The 20,471-nt window shown below is 55.2% G+C and overlaps 1 long non-coding RNA gene across 1 annotated transcript; it reads right to left on the reverse strand.

Moving 5' to 3' along the window:
• Positions 1-1,194: 1,194 nt before the first annotated feature.
• LOC116660473 lies at positions 1,195-3,252 on the reverse strand. The gene is made up of 2 exons (XR_004316018.1): positions 3,111-3,252; positions 1,195-2,736 (listed from the first exon to the last, which is right to left on the reverse strand). It is a non-coding gene; the product is annotated as an uncharacterized LOC116660473 (long non-coding RNA).
• Positions 3,253-20,471: the final 17,219 nt, after the last annotated feature.

Raw genomic sequence — 20,471 nt, forward strand, 5'->3', positions numbered from 1 at the left:
CATCGTCAACAGGATGAGGCTGAGCACGCAGGAGATCAAACGTGATCACTTCACGATCAAGATTAGCCGAAGGTCCAGAGGATGGATTACTCAGCAGATAAAAATCTTGGAAACATCTAACCCTCTCTCCTCTTCAGTGAGGAGTTCCAGATGTCCAGACGGGGGGCGGCCAGCTACCACGGCCACCAGACCAGTCCGGAGAAGCCCCTCCAGCACCGCGGTCCAGGGTGGGCACTCAGCCTGGGCTTCCCACGGAGGGCCCGCTGGCTGACCCAGAGTGAAAGCAGGTTTCTAAGAGGATCTTAAGAGGACGCTGCACAGTCCAGAAGCTTCCAGAAGACGGAAAACAGACCCTCCAGTCCGGGTCAAGTAAAAAATTTCAGAAAATATTTTTCTTCTCATTTAAATAGACGAGGAACACTAGAAACATCCTAGTGGCCGCTGCCTGCCAATTCCTGCAAAGAAGGACATGCTTGGACAACACTGAGCAGTTACAAAATGTTTACCCAGATAATTCACCTATAATTAGATCACACCACCAGGGCGGGCCTGGAAAGTACCCCTCCAGTTGACCCTCTTCCAACAAGAGTCAACACAACACTCATCTCAAAGGAACAGGCGTTCCTGGGGCCACAGTGAATGGCTCGGTTCCGGCCCTGCCTCCTGGGCACGTGCTCAGGGTTTTGAGTGTCCTGGCCATAAAACAGGGCTGACCAACCGTCCTCTCGGGGCTGGGAGGACGGGCTGGGGACACCCACCTGGCCTGGGCCTGCACACGGCCCGTCGCGCTGGGTGCAGCCACGGCGCAGGCGCCCTGCTCAGTCTCCTGGCCCGGCTGCCTGGTCTGTTCCCAGGACTTCCTCTGTGCACCTGCCCCGGGTGTGTGTCACTGCAGGCACCAGTTATACAGACCCACGCGTCCCACATGGGCTCCTCACCGCCCAGCCGAAGTGCCCCTCCCCTCACGTGTACACACTCACACACACTCACACGTACACACACGTATACACACTCTCACACTCACACTCCAGGACCCTGCACGACTCAGGAGGAGGCGGTCACACAACAGCAGTGCGTGGTCTGCAGCAGAAACGGAGAGGAAACATTGAGAAGCGGTCGCAGCAGTCTGTCACACATGTGCTGGCTCTAAAGACAAACGACGCAAGTTGTACTTGGTATGCCCTTGTTTTTTACTTTTTTTTTTAGTAATTTATTGTACCATAATTTGTGAAAACAGAGGCCTTGGATACATTGAAAACTGGAGAGAAGAAAAGCTGGCCGCCACCGCAGTTGAGCAGAACCTAACCTTCTGTCCACCAAACCGCAGCCCAGCACTGAGGCCGGGGGAACCACCCAGGACTTGGGGGGCGTCTCTGTCTCAGCCCCTGCAAGGCCAGCGGCCTCAGTATGCAGACCTCTGAGGTCTCCCGGGGAGGGGGCGAAGGAAGCCTGAGATCCCCCCTCAGGGGCCCCGGGTCTGGCGTCGCGGGAGTGGGTCAGTCTGGCGCCGAGCTCTGGGCTCTGGCAGCAGGGTCACCGAGGGTGGAGCTGAAAGTTCAGGAAGACTCCGGCAAGTCAGGGAACGACCACACCGGAGGAGGGGGCTGCGAGCCTGCGGCTGATAAAAATGCAGGCCCGTGAACCCCCATCCAGAGAGGGGCCACCTCCTCCCTGCCCACACGTCCAAGGCGCCAGGCGGATGGAGGCCGGCCTCCCCTCCGGGCCCAGCCAGGAGGCTGCAGTCGCTCACCCGCTCTTTACTCTCCCGAGGGACAAAGCCCTGAGGGACTTTAGGACTGCCTGGCAGGCAGCCCCGAGTGCATCCGTGGGAAGGCAGGCCCGACAATGTGCCTCAGATCCAAGCACCTGCCGCGGGAGCCGGCCGTCCAGGACACGCGTCTGAGAGCAGCTGTCTTCAGGCAGAGGTGCGTTCACTCGGCAAGCAAGGGCCTCCACGGCGGGATGGGGGACAGGTCCGAAATTCTGGCTTCTTTTCCCTTTCACACTGAACCAAGCTCACCGAGCATAGGAGTCGCTCTGGGAGCAGGATGAGGGCCTGCAGAGAACGTCACTTCTGTCTTAAAGTAGAAGACTATTTAACTATTTGTTTTAAGCACACGCTGTGCGAAGGCTTCGGAAGAGCCCCGGACTGCTGAGGTGCCGACTGCTCTGCGGGCGGTGCTGCGTCCTCGTGAGGGGAGGTCAACGCAGGGGCAGCGGCCATCTGTGCAGGACCTCTGCACCCGCGGGGCGTGGGCTTCGTCCTGCGAGGAGGACTCGGCGTTGCCCACCTTCCGGTCTGAGGCCCAGGGCTGGGGGCCAGCCCAGCAGCCTCAGCCTCGACCCCGTCCACAGCACAGATTCCAGCTTCCGGGGACCCAGGCTCCTACGTCAGACCCATGGAGCCCGGCCCGCACTGCGGTGCCCCGAGGATCAGGGTGCCCGGGCCAGCCGGGCGACAGGCCCGACCCGGGTGGGGGCAGCACGGGCCCGCAGGTGGGGTTCTCGGCAGCACTGCACCCCCCGGCAGGCTCAGGAAGAGGGTTCTTTCTGGGGGTTCACCCTCTGGAGCAGCACACACAGGCTGCTGCTGACGGTGTGGACCCTGAGGGCCCGGGAGGCGCCACGCGGGGTCAGGCTGTCGGAACCGGCCCCCTGGAGCACAGCGTGTCACGACGGCACAGACCAAACGTCGTGTGCAGGCTCCAGGCTCAAAATGTTAGGCAGCTGGGAGCCCTTCGTTAGGAAAAGGAACACACAGTTACAATAGAAAGTTACGCTGAAATTTTACCAGAACAAGAAATCACAACAAGGTAAGTGAGCTCTGGGGACCCAGAGCCTTTCTTCTGAAAGTCCTTCCCCAGAAACCCTCGTGTATCAGTGCTTGCCTGCCTCCCCTCTGCGCCCAGGGCCCCCGCGTCCCCACCACCCAGGAGGGGGCGCTCCTGAGCCACAGAGCCGCCCCTGCGCCGGCGGGGTGGAGCACGGGGTCGGGGCTGGTGCACCGCCTACCCCCACGCCCGCTCTGGCCTCTCTGAGCCGAGCCCACGCCCTGTGTTGACAGTGGCTTTTCCATCCCCAGGAAAACCAGGGGAGCAGAGTGCAAATACCGGGCCCCACAGCTCCGCGTGTGGCATCTGACGTCAGCCTGACACAAACACCGAATGGAAGCAGATGCACGAAACGGGTCCTCGGGGTCGCTGAGTCCGGTCCCATCGCGCTGCCCTGCCCCGCCTGGCGGCCCCGGGCTCCGCTCTGACTCGGGGAGACTCCAGACCGCGAAGCACGCTGCAAGTGTGCACACACTCCTCGTCCTGACTGCTCTCTCCGGAGGCTGTTTCCGAGCGCTCCAGTTCCAAGTTTCAGCTCTGTCACATGTTCTGAACTCCAGCTCTTGCATTTACTTTAGGGCTGGGGCACCCCATCCCCGGGCGGGTGGGTGGGCAGCCAAACAGGGAGGTCAGGACTCGGTGTTCCCAGGCAGCCAGGGAAAAGTCCTTCCTCACGTCACGGGTCACAGCTGCTCTGGCCCCGCACGGTTCACCGTCCAGCACCGTTCATGGTGCCCGGCACCCAGGCGAGCAGGATAACGACCACCCGAACAAGCCGGGCGGTGGGTCCCTGCCCCGGGGAGCAGGAGCGGGTGTGCAGGAGCCGTCCATGCAGCAGGCAGCCTGCTCCAACCACCAAAGACTAGCGGTGCCGAGCTGTTTACAGCACAGATGGAGGCCCAGGACAGACTGTCATCGAAGGACTACCAGGCCTAACACAAAATCATTTTATTCACGTCGATACGACCCTCCTACAGCTGCGTGTCTCAGACACACAGGAAGATTCCAGAATAGTATTCAGTCAACAAGTGAACAGAGTGAACCCTTCCACACAGTGGGGTCTTGTCTGACTTTGATTTGCTTCTGCGAACTTCTCTCTAGATAGATACAAAAACACACACAACACACAAGATACAAGGTCTGCAATGAACAGTGAGCGTGCTTCAGATGGAGTGAAGCCTGTGGCAGCGGCTTCATGGGTGTGCACATCTGCCCAAGTTCACCCAGCTGCACACCCGAAATGCGTGCCGTTTCCTGCACAGGAGCCGCACCGCAGTAAAGGTGGGCGGTGGGGCCAGGGGGCTGGCGGGGCTCCGAGGAACCCCACAGGGAGGAGACCGGCGGGGGAAGGGCCAGTGTCACCGGCCCAGGCTGCACACGCCGGGGTGCGGGGGTGTCTCCCGGGGCCTCTCCTCGAGTTAGGGGATACGAAATGCAGTTCCTCCTGCGGTCCCCTCTCTCAAGTTGCTCCAAGTCCCCAGGCCTAGAGCAGTAACGGGGAAGGAGGATGAGGGGGCAGGATAGAGCAGGAGGCCCTGGGACAGACGTGGCCTGAGCTTAGAATCCGGACACCCGGCTTCAGGTGTGGCCTGGCGATGAGGGACGGACAGGTGGACTTCCTGGACCCCGACGTCTGACCCACGACGCACTGTCACCGGGAAACCCGTCGGCCACGCAGCATGGCCACTCCTCTCTGGGCTGCAAGGGGAAACAAACTACTCCTTGGCTGTATCTGGCACTTCTAGAGCCTGGTGAGTAGTCGCCAGCTCGCCAGCTTCCGGACCCATGCCACCGCCACCGCCCCGCCCCGCCCCGCCCCCCCCCCCCGCCGTGGGCGGCCACTCCCAACGCAGGTCTCTGCAGCCCGGCCCACCCCGCAGAGCCCCCGGCCGGCCCGCTGGGGTCCACTTCATGGACGACCCTCGCAGGAGAACGCACGCATGTGTAACTGCTGTATTTGCATCCCTGTGTGACTGACACCTGAAACGACAGAGACACGCCCACATTTAAAGAACACGCGGGAACTCTGCTGGAACTCACCACAGTCCTTCCTCTCCTTGCTTCTTACAGCAGCAAGCTCTGCGGCCGGACAGCCGGGCCGTCAGGGAGGCAATAGAGAACTGCACGCAGGGCCCACTGGGAAGGCCATGGTCTTCCTGAGACAAGCGAGAGCAGCCGGCGGACCCTCCCTCCTGCTCCTCCCCCTGCCTGAACACAGGGTGACGTCTGGACAAGGAGCCGGCACCCTCGGAATCAGGGCAAAAATGGCAAACCGACCAGGGGGAGCGGGAAGCGCGAAGGAGCCGGGACACAGTGTCTGCACCAGCCCAGGTGGCCTCTCTCTGGACAAACGGAGAAGAGAGAGAACCAACGCTGTTTCAACACGACCCTCAGAGTGTGCTCCTCCCCCAAATGCAGCCCAGCTGTTCTGACGCCTCACCTGCCCGCCCTGACCCTGTGTAAGATCTAGATCTTCATCCGCGAGAGTCAGGCGCTCAGTTCCACGTCACAGCCTGCAACCAGCACTGGCCCGGGAGCACCCAGCACTGGCCCGGGAGCACCCAGCACTGGCCCGGGAGCACCCAGCACTGGCCTGAGAGCACTGGCCTGAGAGCACCCAGCACTGGCCCGGGAGCACCCAGCACTGGCCTGAGAGCACCCTCACTGGCCCGGGAGCACCCAGCACTGGTCTGAGAACACCCAGCACTGCCCTAGGAGCACCCAGCACTATCCTGGGGCCAGGGCCACAATGACGCCCTCTGTGACTGCCCACGTGGCCAGCTGAGGTGTCAGCTCTGATTCAGAGGAGAGAGAGCAGATAGGCCTCTCCACAGGGAGGGAGGGGCGGGCGTGAGACAAGGTCTAACCACCGAGCCCCCAATGCATTCTCTCCCTCTCTCTCTCTCCCCCCAACACGGCCCACGGCTGGGGGAGGGCCCGTTACCCACAACCCGCGTGACTGGCAGTGCGCAAACCTCACGCTGCCCAGCCAGTCACTGCTCGCCTCACTGTGGGCTCCCTGCTGCTCCCACATCAGGGGACCACAGTCCTGCTCTCGGGGTCTGCTGGGCATCAGTCCTCCTCAGGGACACAGAAGCTCCTGGCGGTAAAGTCACCGGCAGTCGCCTGTTCCTCTGTGTTGGAACAGGGACCACCTCGACCCCACATGGATCCCCTCAGTGTGTGCAGAGGATGGCACTGTGCAGTCCACATGTGGGACCAAGGAGCCCACGCAGACGAAAAGCTCCCCTCACCGGCGTCAGGGTTTGCCCCATCCACCCAGCTCCCTGCCCGGGCCATGGTGCCTGTTTCCTCTGGCTCCAGACTGCCCAGCCCATCTCCTCCGGCCTCAGCTGGGGACCTTCCACGTCCCCTCTCACCTGAACCACGCAGGCCAGCTCTCTCCAAGGTGACCTTGTGCCATGCAGAGGGCTTGAAGAACTCCCAAGACCTGCAGGGCCCCGAGACCAGACCATGTGGCACCCTCGTGACATCCAGCCTGGCGGGTCTCAGTCCTCAGAACCGTCACTCTGGCTGACAAGACCCACTCCCAACTCTTGCCTTTATTTTACCACTTTTTTCACACTCCTCCAGCTCCTGCTAGCGGAGTGACCTTTTGAAACAAAATACAGAAACCTACTCGCGTGCCTGTGGCCTGCTGGACATCTGCACCTCCGGGTGACCTTGTCCGACACGTCGTCAGCCCCGGTCCACCAAGCAGACCCTCCCCTGCTCTCAAGTCTCCAACGTTTCTGAAGAATAGCACGATCAGTCAGTGTTCTCCCAGTCTCCTGTCCTGTCCTCTTAATGTCCTCACCAACACGCATCCCATAATCAGAACCCTGTATTGTAGCTATTTTGGTTTTTGATGAATCATAACCGAGGTTCCCATGTATGAGAGCCCCAGGAAATCAGTCCACACAGTCTCGCAGATCCCGGAAGCACTGAGTCGAAGGTGATAATCACAGAGAGCTTTTAAGTGACACAGACTCGTTCATTCCCCAGATTCCATTAGCAGAAGTAATCTGGGTTCCCATTTAAGGTTTCAAAGTGGAATTTACTTGTGGCAGTGAAAACCAAGAGACAGTTTATCACACACACACACAAAAAGGCTTTAAAATCAAACCAACCAGTATTCAAATATTGATGTTGGCACTTACTAACAGCAAATCACTCAATTTCTATAAAACTCTGCTTCTCATCTGAAAAAAAAAAATGGAGAAAACCACCACAGCCTGGCAAGACTGACATGAATATTAAGAAAAAGGGCACCGTGTGACGTCTGAACACTGAACCAGGAGTTCCCTTCCGTAGGAAAAACAAGCAGTGAAAGACAATGAAAACGTCCCTAAAGCTATTAAATCTACCTCATCTTGTTAAAGAGATGTCACGTGGATGGCAAACCGCTGGCTTATACGCTTTCTTGCTTCCATATGCTACAAAAGCACACAACCATGATGCAACAACTGAGGCATTTCGCAGGTGGACGTCTGGAGGACAGATGGAGGAGCCCAGGAGGGGGGTGTCTGCATGAGGGTCAGGCGCCCTAGGAAGACTCCTTCACACGAGAAGAGCATCCAGACCCACAGATGCGCCTGGATCCAGGGAGGACCAGCCACCGGGTCCGGTCTCTGTGCACGGAGGGCCCCTCCACCCAGCCTCCTGCGCTCCTGCCTGGCTCCCAGCGAGAGAGGACTGGACACAGCCAGCAGAAATCAAAGCTGCTTCAATTGACCTCCTCGGGACGTCAAGGGCACACGTCCACTCTGGTTACGAAGGGATGAAGCACAAGCCACAGGCAGAAACTCTCCCCAGTTCAGTGCAATCTAAGACCCACAGCCTAGGAGCTGGACCCATTCTGCTGGTCCTGAAGAGCAGGCAGCAAGCCAGAAGGGGACACAACGCCAAGGATACGCTTTCCGCAAGGGGTCTGGTGCAGGGCTGGCCCAGCTACAGCATCTCTGCCTCCGCCCCAACATCCCAGCCCAAAGGGGCCGCGTCCGGATGCTGCGCAGGTGTGGGGGCTGAGCCACTGCCCACAGGGGGACGCTCAGGTGTGAGGACGAACGGACAGTCACACGCGTGCAAGAACGGTTAACCTACCTTTTCAACCCGCCATCACAACACAGCAGACTCTTGGGTGGCAGAGCACTGAGCCGCAGGGGTGCCCACTCACCGGTCCTGAGGGAGCCACAGGTCTGTGCCATAGGCGCCGCCGTCCCTGGGAAAACAGTCTGCAATCTCCGTTCACATCACTCTTAAATTTGCATTCGTGGGTCTAGACATACCACGCATGGAACACGACACCAGTTCTCCACATCAGCAACAAGACAGGCACTGTCTTGCAAATTGGTTTGTGTTTATAAAAATATAAATACAATAAAAATATGTATGATATTAGATTATCAGATTTTTTAAATTAAATTTAAATTTTCAGCTTTTTGTCAATAATTTTTATTTTAAATGGACACTCATTTTTGAAATTTGCATTTTGTATTTTAATTATTTTTAGTATTTTAAAGGAAAGATATTTTTCCACACAGGGAAGTATTTTCAATTTCTTATAATAGCATATAATGGAAAAGAATTTGAAATGAAAAAATATATATGTATGTATATGTATACAACAGAACTACTTTGCTGTATGCTGAAACCAACATTGCAAATCTTACACTTCAATAAAAAATCTTTTGGATGTAAAAAAGAAAAATCCTTTTGCAAAAACATAAAAAAATAATTTTAGGGAGAGAAGTAAGATGGCGGAGTAGAAGGACGCTTGTAGTTCACCCTTTCCCACAAATACACTAAAAAAATTTTTTAAAGAATTTCACACTTGTTTCAATTTACATTTTTATAAAAATATTTCCATTTTAATAACTGACAGCATTATTATTAACTGAACACACATTATGCAAAAATCTTTATTACAGCTATGTAATTCATGATTCAGCTGAAATAAGGCAAGAAAAAACAAGCTGTATGTGATAAGTATGTATTAATTGTGTGTATTTTACTTTATTATTCATTCAAACATCTACAGAGCACTCAGGTATGTGGAATAGCAACTAAACTCATCTTTGCTGTTTTGCTTTCAGTCACACAAAAACTGTAGCTTCATGTGTTTCTACTTTGTCATTGTGAAGGCGTGTATCCAGAAAAAAGAACAGAGTATGTACGCGTGGTAACCGTCTGTTAGTCTGATTTAAACTTTACATGTTACACGCGTGGCCCGCGAACCCCAGCCATCAGGGAGGCTGGATGGAGGGTCCACAAGATGTGGGGGCTCAGGCCACCAGGGAACCCGGGGCAGAAACAGCCCCGAACTCAGAGCAGAGAACTGGGAACTGACGGCTCGCGTGGCTCAGAGAACCGGGCCCGGGAGGCAGCCCCTGGAGACTCCCAGAAACAGCAGGAAACCAAGTGTGAACTAGGCCCCAGACTCTGACTGTGTGGAGGAGACACAGGAAACATCCCCGAGCTGCTCTCTTTGTGGCTTTACTCCTACTCCAGGACCACGTGGCCTGAAAAACAGTCAATTACACAGAGAAACAGAAAAGTCTCTCTCCTTCCCCAAACTTCCAGAATAATACGCTTTACAAACATTTAGGCATATCTTAATTCTGCTGCGATAAGCAACTTGGTATTCAGACGACCACCAGGTGAAATCCACGGAAAACCCACTGAGCAGAGCTCCAGGAGAGGCTGCAGGAGAGGCGGGCCACTCCTGAGATCCACGGGGTCTTCCCGCACACACGGCCCCTCCACCCCGGGGCGACCCCATGGGTGAGCAGTCTTTACAAACGCAACACAAGCCAAGGATGAACTGACTTCTGCAGATGGCAGTCGGACCACCAGCTGGCAGGTAACAACACGCTCGTTTTGGGAAGCCCAGACGAGGCCCCACAGCCTCCGGAGGAGGCTGTCCCTGAGCGGCGGTCGGGCAGACACCCACGTGCAGGGGCTCAGCAGGTCCCACGCTAACAGGACGCGCGGCCTGGGGTGGACGCTGCGGCGCTCTGGTCACGGCCCTCCGTGGGGCCTCACCCGTCGTCTCTCAGGGCCCCTGGTCCTCCTGCTGTTCTCCTCGAGCTCACACTTACCTGATTTGATTTCATTTGTTTGGGGGAAGTGTCCAGATGACCTTCCAGCACAGAATGTTCTCCAGGAACCTACTCTTTTGTTAGTAAGGCCCGACTGACCCGAAAGGCAAGAAAACGGCCCCAGGCGCACCCGACACGGCACAGGCCGCAGCCATCTGCCCCCCCCAGGACGAAATTCCCTCGCGAACTCCAGCCGCTGGCCCTGCCCCTGTTTTCAGTCTCACTGGGGTCTGAGGACCAGGGCAGCTGCGAACCATCAGGTGGTTGTGACTTGACGGAAAATTACGTCACCTTAACGTTGGTGCTCAGTGGTGAGCTGAGAAAGCTGCTTCTCTGTGACACCCTGACTCACTGTATTCTTGAAGCTGAGCAGCCATGGAAGCCACGCACGGGACATTTTCATAGGACAGTAGCTCAAACCTTAGGCTTAAAAGGATGCCGAACTCGCATGCAGAAACACGTAAGAACGCGTAGAGGGAGGAAGGCGTTCAGTGTATAATCTGGGATGAAGCAAATTTTTCACAGGAATAAAAATTCCATTAAACTGGTATATAAACCACAGAGGACAGAATCTGGGGGGTTTGAGAGGTTTTGTTTTTATGTTCAGTTTTGATTTTTTTACCTTTTGGAATAATAAAGAAACTTGAAGAAGATAAAAGTACGCTGGCAACAAAAAAGTGGAGTAACACAAAGGTTTTCGGAAAGATTAAGATTGTGGAGATCGGAATTTGTCCAGCTTTTTGTGAAGCGCCATCACGGTGAGTGAACGGGGCTTACGGGCCCCTCGGCCTGCGCGCTCTCCGCTGGCCGCCGCCCTGCACCGGGAAACACCCAGGTGACGCTGATTCACCGACGCTGAAACCGGCATTTTGTGTGACTGCCACGTGTCACAAATAGAACGCTTCAGCAAAAGATGCTGACTCATCAAAACGCAGGCTCAATTCTCAGCCTTCAGGCCAGACAGAAACAGGTGGTGGCCAGGTCTGGACCGGGGGCTGCAGGACCAAGGTCGCTGTCGAGGCCGCACAGCCCAGCCAGCCGCGGCCTGGGGAGGAGGGGCAGGTCGGGGCTGGCCAGGGCTGCGGCCGCAGCAGGAGAGCCGGGGGCGGCCATCGGAGGGGACGACAGCACGGCACGGCTCTGTGTAGTGGCGACACTTCCAGGGCCAGGCGGCAACAGGAACGGCCATTAGCTGGAAACAGGAGTTTCCAGATACAAGGGCTGAGACCTTGGGGGACGCAGCAGGGCCAGGCGGGGGGTGACAGGTGATGGCCGGGGATTCACAGGCCGGTCACGTCCCCCCGGGAAAAAGCAGCACCAGCCAGGAACCGGCAGCAGCTCTGCGCCCAGCCACGCTCAGGGCTACCTGCCCGGGCGCCAGACCAGCACCCCGACCGGGACTCAGGCAGCAAGACACACGCGTCTCCGCCTCCTGCAGGTATAAAGAGCCTTGAACCCTGCCAGGCACCCTCAGGTCGCCTCAGAGACTGGAGGGGACAGCACGCCGCCCGTCGCCCAGGGCAACGAAGGCACGGCCGACGGCTGCCTTTGAGGATGGACTCCCACAGTGACGAAGCAGTCTACGGAGAGCGTGACCTCCGAGGAAACCTGGGCTCACGCGAGCTTCCTGGATCCTTGAGTGACTGGAGTCTCTAAGACTCCAAGGGCAGAGGTCAGTAAGGCGAGCTTCTGGCTACAAAACCTCAAGTCTGACCAGTCACTGGGCTCTAACAGCACCCAGGAGGCGCCCGCTCCGAGGGGAGTGTCCGGGTGGAAGACCCTTTCTGCATGGAAGAGATCCAGACGCCTCAAGCATCTGGACGGGCCTTCCGGTCTGTAAACGTGACGGCAGGCTGACACCAGCTCCTGCGGACTGTGCGTGCAAATGCAGAGCCGGTGGCCTGGGGTCTCATCTGGAGCTCGGAGACAGAAACGAGGACCTCATGCAGGACCAGGAATTATTACTTGTAACACAAAATAGAATTTAAAAAGTAACATCTGTAGACACTTAGACGTGGTTTTTCATCTGGGAACTTGCTGGTCATCACCACGGGTCCTGTAAGGTCACACCCGTTAGCAGAGAGAATTCCACAGTCCAGACAGGGGCTGGTGCCAGGCCGAAGCAACTAGAGGAGTGAAGGGACAGAGGCAGCTGTGGACGCTCGGGGCCAGGAGCACCGCGGAGTCAGCCTCGGGGACCCAGCCTCCCTGCGCCTCGGTCCCAACAACAAACTGTCTCCCAAACTGAGACCCTGCAGGGCCCCTCACACAGGAGAGGACACACAGTCCTGAAGCTGCCATCGGGCCCTCGGGTGGGAAGGACGGGGCTGGGTCTCGGGAGGACTGTGTGGCACTACCCGCCCCCCGAGGGGCAGCCCTGCAGAACCTTTCCAGAGTCCAAGTCCAAGACTTCCCGCAGGGCGGCCCCTCGGTACTCAGTACTCCCGCTGCGGCCGGTTCTCACGAGGCGCCCGTCACCCTCTGGAGCCATGAATGTCTTTTTGCCCTGATTTTCTCTCATCCCCCAGAAGGGAAGCTCCAGGAAGCCCAGGCCACCTGTCTTGCTCATCTGTGAAGGGAGGGAGCAGGCGGAAGGAAGGAGGGAAGCGAGCAGCTAAAACCGAGACATCCCGTCACACTCCCCCAAACCACGCGGAGCCCAGACAGCGACGCGGCTCAGTCTCGGCAGGAGCGCTGCCCCGACGGCGGTGCCCGTAAACATTTACTGGCCGCCATCCAGCCGTGGCCCTGGCGCCATTTTTTAGTGACTGAATTTTTGTCTAGTAAAAGAGAACTGGCACGAAACCAACAATTAAAACATTAAAAGACTGTCGAGTGTTTTATTTAAACTTTTCCCAGTGTATTTTCTCCAGGAAATGAGCATTTCGGCCAGGGACCGTGCTCTGCCGTTTATGACTCATTCACAGATCGCATGTTTATCACGCGCTGCTGATGGGGAGTCGTTACCATCTTTGGAAGGAGAACACACGGCGAGACAACTCCTTGAAGCTGGCTTTGAAATTCACACGGCAGTCCACCGCAAAGGAGCTCTTACTGCGCGTGGAATTCCCTGTGCCCTCAGTCCCCAGCGTGAACTCTGTCAAGCTGTGTGTTTATGTGCCGTTCACAGCAAGCCCTCCAGATTTGATCACCAGTGTTCCAAATTCTGAACACCCACCGTCTGCCCTCCCGGCCCGTCAGAACTTCTGGTGTTCCTTGTCCTCTGGTGCTGTACCAACCTCTCCTTCATTAGGAAGAAAAGGAAGGAAATAAACAAACCTAAATTCCTATCCCCACCAAAAACAAAAAACAAACAAATAAAAAAAAAAAAAGAGAATGAAGGAAAACTAACCTAGCCTGGAGGCAACCACCACACACAAGGTATGTTCAGAGGGATTCAAGGAAGATTGTGAGCTAAGAGAAGGTTTTTCTTGACGTTCCGTTCCGCAGAAATGGAGGGGGGAGGGGAGACGGAGGGAGCCCTTGGGGAGGGGCCGGGAGCCAGACCAGAAGCCCGTCTCCTGGGCGGTGCTGACGACGCCCCCGGGGGTCTAAGGCCGTCGGCCCTGCTGCGCATCCCACACGTCCTCCAGTCGCCTGGCCCAGTCCCCCCACCCCAACCCAGGCCGTGCCTGGAGCAGGCGCAGGACCGAGGCGCCCACAGCCCCTCCTCCAGGCCCCACCCTGACCCGGGGCGGGCCCCCCACACCCCAGTCACCTCTCACACCTTCCCTGCTGGATGAGCAGGTTCTGACGACGAGGGAGAGAAGTGTCTGAGTCAGAGTAGGAGACGTGTTCGGAAGGACTCACAGCTGGCGTGCTGATGTGACTGATCCGCGCTTTGTGCCCCCTGCCCGGGGACGCGGGGACCGGGGGACGTGGGGGCCCGGGGAACACGGGGGCCCGGTTCACAGTGCGGTCGGGCGGCAGACCCTCCCTGAGGACGCGCGGCTCCTCGAGCTGACCTCTGTCTCCCTGTCCTCCCAGTCGTCTGCGAGGCCCCGCACAGCACACTCCTTCAGACAGCTCTCTAACCAGATCCAGTCAAACCCCTAGGAGATGCCACATCCTAGAGCACCCTTAGCATCCTGCTAGGGCTCAAAGGGGCTCCTGCACGTCCCAGTGTCTGGTCGCCCCCCGGTGCTCACACACACACGGGAATCTCAGCCCGCACACACACAACCCCTCCACAACCCTACGCAGCGTGGGGTCCCCAGTCACAACTGCTGAGCCCAGCCGCTCCACTGGAATCCAGCACACACTTGGCCTCTGGAACAATGTGAGTTCCCCAGGGGTGCGGCCTGTGGCACGAGGATTCCGACACGCGGGTCACTTGGCTAGTGAGCAGTGACAGAATTATCGAGGTTTTCATGTTTTCTTGCTGTACTGAAATCACCTGTTGCCACTGAGATCGAAGTACCCAGGCCAAGGGTCACTGTCACTGACTTGACATACTTTTTCCCTCCCATGGCCTCCTTCCTGCCCACTGACCCCTGACCCTCAACCCCGCACAGCCCAGCCCCTCACACCTGCCTCGCTCTGTCCTGATCCGCACGCCTCCCCCTCACTCCTCTGTGGAGCTGCCTTTACCCATTCTCCAAAGTTCTTCTCAGATAAAAACTCTCCACACAGCTTTTCCAAGCACTTTCCCAGACGTGCTCCTTCATCGTGGAAACACCACACAGGCTTCACGTCTCCCCTTCCCACAGCCGAGCTCTGTGCAGCATCGCAGAGCTGCGCGCTCTGAGGGCGGAGAACACGGGTCTCGTCTCTGCATCCCAAGAGCCTCCAGCTCGACGTCTTTACACAGAGAAACAGCTGCTCGATGTCACTGACCTGACCATGAGCCATCAGCCGTCCTTCCTCTCTGGAAAACTGAAGTCTGCACACCATCCCCCGGGCCTTCCGAAATGCCCAGCTGCATTTTCCAGGTTCCAGGGCTGTCAATCACAGTCAGGGGAGTTGCCACTCCAAGAATTCCCAGAGAACAACAAGGTACAACATGATATCACACGTCTACTCTCTCCACACGTGTATTTGTTCATGAGTCCGTAAAAACTCAAACAGCCAAAAAACTCAAACAAGTGAGTACATAAATTGGAGCAAACAAACGCGGCACAAAGACTCCATCAGATAAAAACCTTGTTGCCCAAACAGCATTACCCTCAGAAACCCGGGCTCCCACGAGGCTTTGTCTGAACCACTGGCTCCCAGTCAGGATGGGCCCCTCAGTCCATTTAGCAAAGAACGGGTTTCACGTGAACCCCGACTCCAGCCAGGCTACCTTTCCTGGCACAATCAGCAGCCCCTCTTCTGAAACACCTGTTGTTAACTGCAGCAAGATCGTCACCTGGGCATTAACCACGTACTCACCAAGCACGCACTTTAAGCAACTTTCTAGGGACTGAGGATATAACAGCAACGAAGGGGGGAAAGGCAGATACTCTTGAAGAGGACAAGACAGCATCTGCACAGGAGCAACAGGGAAAGAGACAGCCTTGGGGAAAGAGCCCGGAAGCGCAGAGGCCCTAAACGAGACAAATCCAGGAAGACCCACACGGAGACACAGCACGACTCAACTGTCAGAGCGAAAGACCGGAGAGAACCCTAAAAGCAGCAGGGGAAAAGCAACTGACTCCACACCCGGGACCCCCACAGGACCAGCAGAGGTTTTCCTGCAAACTCCTTGCAGGCCAGAAGGGCGCGGCAAGATGCCTTCAAAGTGCTGGAAGGAAACCGCCAGCCTAGGCCACTGCTGCCAAGGCTGTCCTCATCGTTAAACGAGAGCCAAAGTGCTTTCAGACACACAAAGCTGAAGGGGCTTATCGTCGCGAGATTATCAACACAAGAAATGTTAAAAAGAGTTCTTCAAGCTAAAATAAAAGGGTATTAACTAGCACCGGAGAACGTACTGAGGATAAAGCTCATTAGTAAAGGTAAGCATGTAGTTATACTCAGAACGCCCTAATGTTGTAGTAGCGGAGGGCGAATCACCCACAACTGCAGTGAGAAGACTCAGACAAAGGTGTTAAAGACAGCTACAACAACCCGCAGCAGCCTACAGTGATTTGTTAACGAACATGCAACGTAGAAAGACGGAAACCATGACACTAAAAACATAACACGGGAGGGGGTGTGTAAACACGTGGCGCTTCTGTGTGCTTTCAAAGTTGTTTTCAGCTTAAAATAGGCTGTTATAGATACAACATGTTCTATGTAAGCCTCGTGATCACCACCAAGCAAAAGCAAAAGCCTAGAGGAGATTCAGGAAAGGCCACGAGAAAGGGGTCGGAGCGCACCGCGCAGACACACAGCTCGTCCCGGGGAGGAGGGCAGGAGGAGGAGGGCGCGGCGCGGCCACAGGGCACAGCTCCTGCCTCTCGGGCTTTAACTCAGCTTTTCCTGCGACGACTTTCTCTGCCTCTCAGCGCACCAGGCACCCTTCTTTTTTAAACTTGACTAGTGGCTGCCTGGAGTTTACAATACGACTTACAGTTAGCCCAGGTCCATCAGCACCAGGACACCTGGCGGGGTGGTTCAGGTTCCTCAGAACAAAGTGCTCCGAACTCCTCCCCGCCAGTCCTGTCGCAGTGCTGCCACTCGCTTCGCTCACCCAGCTCATTCTTACTATCTGTATTTTGTGCAGACTGTTACTAGTTAGAGGAACTAAAAGTAAAAAAGGTAAAACTTTTTATTTCACCTTTATTTACTCCTTCTCTAACGCGCTTCCTTTTTAAAGGCGGATCTGAATTTCTACCTTATTTTCATTTGCCTTCTCTCTGAAGAATTTTTAAAAGATTTCCCGCAAGGCAGGCTTACTGGAAGTAAATTCTTTCCATTCTCCTTGTCTGAGAAGGACTTTGTTTCAACTTCACTGGTGAAGGACAACTTCACTGGACACAGAAACACAGGTAAGCAGGTGGGTCGGGGGAGGTGCAGCTTGTCCTTTCGATATTTTAGGTACTTCTCTCCACTCTCTTCTTCTTTCAGGGTCTCTGGAGAGACGCCTAACGAAACTCTCACCCTTATTTCTCTACAGGTGAGGTGTCTGTTTTTTCTAGCTCCCTTCACAGCTTCCTTTTTGTCTTTGATCTTCTACAGTTTGACTAGGACGCGCCTAGATGTAATTTTTACTTTGTAATTTACCCTGCTTGGTGTTCTCTGAGCTCCGCGGGATCCATGGTTTGGAAATTCTCAGCCGTCGTCACTCCCACAGTTTCTCTGTTTCTTCTCCTCGTATCTCAGAGGAGTGTTCCACTACGTATCCGTTACCACTCTGTGACTGTCCTGCAGTTCTTGAATAATCTGTTTTTTCAGTCTTTCCTTCCCTTCGTTTTTCAGTTTGGGAAGTTACACTGATTCACTGACTGTTTCCTTGGCCATGTCCAGCTTGCTAATGAGCCTTTTCTATTTCTAGCAATTCTACTTCTTTCTAGAGTTTTGCTTCTCTTGCTCGCATTACCACCTGCTTCTGCAGGCTGTTCGCTCTTCCCGCCAGAGCCCGTACACGTTAATCACGGCTGCCTCGACCCCGAACCCCTGCTAGATCTGAGTCTGGTCCTGAAGCTAGTCCTCGTCTCTTTACTCTGCGTTTTTGGTGTTTTAGCAAGACTTGAGGTTTTTTGTTGAAAGCCAGAGACGAGGCGTCAGGTTGAAGGAAGTGTAGTAAACGGCCCTTTCGCGTGAGAGGTTACGCGCCTGCGGCAGGAGAGAGGCTGCACTACCTGCTCGTAGAGCCCTGTGTCGGAGCATGAATCTCCTCCATGCCCTGTGCTGCCTCCCTTACTGCCTGTGGCTTCCCTGCAGGCTCCTCCCCGGGTGGAGGCGAAGTTCAGCTGTCACCCTCGAGGGAGGGGGATGGGGTCCTAGAGTCCTGTTGTTAGGTTTCTATCAAAACGTCAGAAATACACATGTCACCTAAAACCCTGAAAAAGGAATAACTACCTCAAGGTGCTCATGTACAAATGCTTTATCTTCTGTAGACCCATTCTCAACCAGAGCACACCAGAAGCCTCAACACCACCACGCAAGGTGCTGGAAACAGCACCCCCAGGAGATGTCCGCATCCTGAGTCGCAGAGCCTGCGAGTGTGGACTGTCACGTGGCAACGGGGAGCTAAGGGAATGGGTGCAACTAAGGCCGCTGGTCGGCTGACCTGAAAGCAGGGAGATTACCCTGGACTACCTGAGGGGCCCAACATAATCACGGGGGTTTCAAGAGTGGAGAGTGTAGGCAGGAGAACCAGCGGGACTGACGTGCCGTGAGGGCGCGTGTGCTGCTGGCTCAGATGAGGGAGAGGCCACAAGCCTCCGGGGGTGCAGCCCCCAGAGCTGCAGAAGCTGAGGACCCTGCCCCCCACCCCAGGGAGGAAAACCAGGTGGCTGCATCTTGCTTCAGCCCAGGGAGACCCTGCCGGACTCTGATGTACAGAAACTCAAGATAACCTGTGCTGTCTGAAACCACGACATTAGCAGTAATCTGCCACAGCAGCAACGGGAAATAATATGCCACAACCGTTCATCTACAAAGTAAACATGTTTTAGAGTTTTTTTTAAAGTAACTTTTCAAATTCTATCTTGAATTTCCAGATTGCTGATAAAACTTTTCAAGAGTGTAAGATGCAAAAATACAGTCACTGTTCTTAGTTTCCCCTCTCCCTCCTGCTGCCTCCAGCCTTAGTTTCCATGTTACTCTGAGTCGTAATTTAAGGTTAAGTTAAAGGACCACAAAATGGAAAGCGGTCACAAGTGGTTCTCTCAGATTCCCTGGATCTCGGCAGCAGAACCACGTGACTGCTTTTTTGGTTTGACCTAGTTAATTCTCTGTTCATTGGCAGCCTTTGAATTATAAACATACGACTTAATAACCACTTTCTATTTTCAAAAAATTGTTAATAGATCTTTGGATCAAAGTAAAACCAAACTCTAATGCATTAAAACTTCTCTTAAAATGAAAGGAATTTTTTCAAGCCTACTTTTAAAAAATCATTTTCTTCATCATGTCCTTTGCAGAGTGGTGCCCCCCCCCCCCAGTTTTGGGTAGTCTTCAGTCTTAATTAAATCCAGTGTGATAAAATAAGTCAAGGCTAAAAAAAAGCTCTTTGGATACATGTCACCAAAAACAACTTAAAAATTTATTTCCTAGCATTAATTGTGCACCTTACTGAAGTCTTCTTATCTTGGTTGTATCCCCGAAAACTATCTGTACGCGTCTCAAGGCTCACACGTCAGAGCAGGGGCAAACTACTAGCTGCGGCTAAAGCCTTCACTTAAAAACACGCAGTCTTCTGCATAAAAGACAAAAATTGATTCGCTCATCTAGTCAGCGTAAGAGACGTCAAGGCCTTCCTGGAAAACAAGACTTTTTCTAAGACGAGAATGAAGAACAGACACACAATCCTCTGAAGCGCTGTGAACAGTCGTGTACGGCGTGTCACCTCGCTGTAACTGGGGTCACCTGGAAAGGTCGGCGGGCGGCCCTGCAGGAGCACCTGCTCACCCACCCCGGCTCCTCTGTGCCTCCGCAGAGCTGGCGCCCAGGACGGGAGCCTCAGGAACAGGGGGACGAGGCGGTGGAAGGCGCTGACTCGGGAGGAGGGCGGCAGTTGAAAACTTCTGGCAAATGCTCAGACCTAAAGCGCGCGGCAGGGGCGGTGACGCTGGACTTTGAACACGTCCAGTTTGCGGCAGAGGAAAGAGCACAGCAGAAATGCCCCTGGCCCTCCGTGCTGAGCACGGGGATCTGACCGCCTGTGACATCAGCACCGAGATCTTAGAGCCAAGCGTGACAGCATCGTTCTTCGAAAGGAGAGCACGGGGTTGGTCGGGACCGGGGAGTGAGGCCCGGGGCTCAGCCAAGGGACCAACCCGTGCGCAGCCGGCGGGGAGCGGGGCCGGGCCGGGAGAGCGCGCCTCTGAGCGCAGGTCCTCGGCCATGTCCTCGGGAGTCTGCCCTGGTTTCCGGCTTTGCAGGGGACAAACCAGAAGTCAAAACCTAATTCTATTCTCTCCTTTGAGGTTTCGAAGACAGCACAAAGCTTGCGTTTCCAAAATAAGACCACAGACATCATAAAAGACGGGTGCTTCGGTAAAAGGCCCCCACCTCACCTCTTGTCCAATTTTTTTTTTTAGATAAATTTTGTGCTTTTCTATGAGAGATCCTTTATTCACAGAAGCTAAACTCCCAGACAGTGACGGGAAATACTTTGCACAGAAGAAGGAACAGAAAGGGTACAGCCCATCAGAGATGTTCCAGACGCATGGCTAGTTTTCAAGGACTTGAAGAGAAAGATGTGGACACACTTGTGAAAAATCTAGGCTAGGGTGAGATTTAAAGCAGTTCAAGGCAGAGAAAAGCGCTGGGGAAATCGCACACAGGCACTATACACACACAGATCTGCACACGCGGGTCCAGTAACGGTGCCGAGTAGAGAAGCCGTGCGGACCAGAGGGTCTGGGACAGGCCCGGGGCTCCTCCCACACGAGTTCAAGAGGGTTTTCTTCCCTTGTGCCTGCGTGTATCCCTGACCCCTCGTCTTCCT

Source organism: Camelus ferus, chromosome 29 (assembly GCF_009834535.1).
Source record: "Camelus ferus isolate YT-003-E chromosome 29, BCGSAC_Cfer_1.0, whole genome shotgun sequence".
Classification (NCBI taxonomy): Eukaryota; Metazoa; Chordata; class Mammalia; order Artiodactyla; family Camelidae; genus Camelus; species Camelus ferus.